This window comes from Meles meles, chromosome 14 (assembly GCF_922984935.1).
Source record: "Meles meles chromosome 14, mMelMel3.1 paternal haplotype, whole genome shotgun sequence".
Taxonomy (NCBI): Eukaryota; Metazoa; Chordata; class Mammalia; order Carnivora; family Mustelidae; genus Meles; species Meles meles.
In genome coordinates, this window is record NC_060079.1 from 62,287,764 (window position 1) to 62,291,603 (window position 3,840).

Here is a 3,840-nt window from a genome sequence, read left to right on the forward strand (position 1 = left end):
ATGGGATCCCTTAATGTTTAATAAATATCTGTTATCTGCTATATTCTCAGGCTTTGCTTAAAATAATTTCCAAATTATCATAATGAATTATTTAGTTGATTGTAGAAAACTACCCAAAGTGACCGAGCTATATATCACTGCTATTCATGTCAATGACTAATTATCAGGCCTTTATTCCCCAACCTGTGTGCTACAAAATCTCACTGAACTGTCATTCTGGCGTCTCTGGAACAAGTGCTCTTTTATAGTTACAACTCTACCTGCTTATCTCCTAGCTACACCATGTCCTTTTTTGCCAGTATTCTCCATGACAACATATTTCAGCATATGCTATTACATTCCACTAGTATCCCTAAAGCTCTACACCTCCGTAAGGTGTGGTAAAAGGTTTTTTGCAGAGCTATGTCACTCATGGCCATCCGTGACCTAAGCAACAATTTACTCCAAGACCAGCAACCTAAAACCATCAAGAAGAAAGAGGAAATACTAGAAATGACATTAGAGAATGGGAATGGAGCTTCAATCCAATTACAAATCACACGATCATGCTATTTATCTATTTACTTTGATTTACTTTATAAGGGAAGCATGAGTTAAATTATAAAATTAATATATAATTTTTAATTATGAAAATAACATTAGAAGTGCTGGGATTGCTCAATTGGTTAAACTTCTGACTCCCGATTCCAGCTCAGGTCATGATCTCAGGGTCATGGGATCGAGCCCCAAGTTGGTTCTGTGCTAGATGTGGAACCTGCCTAAGATTCTCTTGGTCCCTCTCACTCTGCCCTTCTCCCTCACTTGTGCACTCTTTCTCTCTCTCTCTCTCAAAAAAAAAAGAAAGAAAGAAAAAAGAAAGAAAAGAACATTTGTTCACAGTGTTCATGTTAATACCGAGACAATATTTTATTGTAACCCATATAGACTTACCCATCTATATAGAGTTGTTTTAATGCAATTATGTTTCCAAAATTAGTTTCTAATTTTGTTAAACCATAATAATAAGGAATTTGGAACATTTCCTCCATAGCTTTGATTTTCCTAATGCTCCAAAAGAAGAATGATAAATTTCAAAATGTCTTTCAGAATCAAGTGACAATAAAGACAAAAATCAAAGCCTCCTTTAAAATTTGAGAATCATTATTTACTACCTGAGGCAATATTTTCTATTTGATTCCTAACAAAGAAGTACACAATTTTGGTTAATTGGTGTATCATACTATGAACCATCAATTTAGACACTCACAATCTCTTGCTTGTTAAAAAGACTCTTGATAATAAAGTATTCATGAGCTTAATTTTCAAGGAGGTTTTAGGCTTGCAGAGTGGTAGTGGTGCTGGTGGAGGTTTTGATGGTGATAATGATGGTGGTGGCGGTGTGACTTTTATATGTGTCATCAGATAAGGTAGTTTCAGTTCATGAAGAACCTCTTCCTTTTCATTAACTTTAGATTATTGACTAGCTATTGAAGATTCCATGAACTTTAAAAAAAATGATAAATAATGCAATTGCCTCCTGATTTCTACTATATCAATAAATACACAGTAAACAAAATATTTAAAAAATACTTATGGGGGCGCCTGGGTGGCTCAGTGGGTTAAGCCTCTGCCTTCGGCTCAGGTCATGATCTCAGGGTCCTGGGATCGAGCCCCATCTGGGGCTCTCTGCTCAGCGGGGATCCTGCTTCCTCCTCTCCCTGCCTGCCTCTCTGCCTACTTGTGATTTCTGTCTATCAAATAAATAAAATCTTTAAAAAAATACTTATGAATGAGGTGTTCAGAAATATACAAATTTGAATGGTAGAGTGACTAGAAGTTTCTTCTAAAACAAGGATATCTGAATTCGTAAACAATTGCACCACTTACCTGCTTTGTGATTCTTGAGCAAGATACTTAACATCTATGAACTTGAATTTGACCATCTCTAAAAAGTAGATGATAATAATATCTTAAACATTGGTTTAATAATATAATTATATAAAATGGGCCATGTAAGAGGAACTAATTGAGTTTCAAAACAAGTTAACTATTTAGTAAATATTGTTGTAATTGCTGATAGTATTAATGCTGTTTTGTTTTTATTGCTGTTATGAAAAAAATCATACGATCATATCAATACATGAAGAAAAAGCATTTGCCAAAATCCAACCAGCACTTATAATAAAACTATCATCAAAATAACAATAGAGAACTTAGACAGTGGAGTTTGACACTTCCTCAGTTTGCTAATGACATTAAAAAAATAAAACCCTCTATAGCTAACATCATATTTGATTTGAGAAACTGGAAGCTTTCTTTTATATATATTTATTTATTATGTTCAATTAGTCAACATATAGTACATTGTTAGTTTTTGATGTAGGTGTTCAACGATTCATAAATTACATATACACCCAGTGTGCATCACAACCTCCACCCTCCTTAATACCCAACACCTGGTTACCCCATGTCCCTGCCCACTCCCTTCAATAACCCTCATTTTGTTTCCTGGTGTCCAGAGAAATTGGAAGCTTTCTAATGAGTATCAGGAACAATACAAAGATGTTCACTCACTGCTTAAAAATCTTACTGGATTTTAAAAAAATATTATTGGATTTTATTGGCATGGTGGATTAAGTGTCTGACTCTTGGTTTCAGCTCAGGTTGTGATCTCAGGGTCATGAGACTGAGCCCCCACATAAGGCTCTCAGTGCAGAATTTGCTTAAGACTCTCTCCCTCTCTTGCTGCCCTCTCCCTCCTCTTAAAAGAAATACATAAATCTTTTTTTTTTTTAAATCCTACTGGATGTCCTAGGTAATGCTATTAGACAAGAAGATAAATAAAACTTACACAAATTTGGAAGGAAAAAATAAAATTGTCTTTGTTCAGAGATGACAACTTTCTGTGTAGAAAATCTTTAATAACAAAAATACCCTGGAACAAATAAGCAATGATAGCAATATTGCAGGATACAAAGTGTATGTTTAAAAAATTAATTGCTTCCTTTTATGTTATCACTAAATAAGTTGACATTGAAATTAAAAATACACCACCACTCATATTGCCACAAAAATAATATAGCACATTATTAAAGCTTACAGTTCAGGCTGCTGGCTGGCTAATGAACTCACAAGTGTAGCTAGTTTGCTACATGAGGGGCAAGTCTCACCAACACCACAAGGGTCTCTGGTCCAATGAGTGGGGTTTGGTAATGTCTTGCTACAAGTAAAAGAAAGAAAAAAAAAGGAGAGGAGAATAAGGAGAAGAAAGAAGAAGAAGAAGGAGAAGAAAAAAAAGAAAAAGAAGGAGAAGAAGAAGAAGAAATTTTATAAAATGAAATACTTAGCCATAAATCTAACAAAATATATACGAAATATGTATGTGGAAATCTACAAAGTTCTAAAGAAAAAAGAAGCTCATAAAATTAAAAAAATAAAGCAAGCAGTTTGCATATTTAGTCTTTTCATGGAATAAATATTGTATGAGAAAATAAAATGAAAAAACCATAACTTCTCTTTAGACTTCTATTTTAGAAAGCAAGAAAGCCATTATTCTAGGTGAGGCATGTGAAATGCACCTTTTATTATCACCACAATTTTCAATTTAATGTATTCATGCATTTCCTTTTTATTACAGAAATTAGCATTAGGAAACCACTTTTCTTTAATTATCAAGTAAATGCCTGAGGTAAAAAGAATTATATTTCCTGTGATAAGAGTTCAATGGGGAAAGAAAACATTTATGCTAATAACAGTTTAAGTCTTCAATTCATCGAGCTCTCACAATCAGGAAAGATAGTTTTAAGCCTGAAGCAAAAAGATGAATCATCAACAAAACCAGCAACTAAATTTTAGAACTAG

At 33.7% G+C, this 3,840-nt stretch overlaps 1 non-coding gene across 1 annotated transcript; it reads left to right on the top strand.

The window, feature by feature from the left end:
• Positions 1-3,057: 3,057 nt before the first annotated feature.
• LOC123925388 lies at positions 3,058-3,207 on the top strand. Its single transcript, XR_006814985.1, has one exon. It is a non-coding gene; the product is annotated as a small nucleolar RNA SNORA62/SNORA6 family (small nucleolar RNA).
• The last annotated feature ends 633 nt before the right edge of the window (positions 3,208-3,840 follow it).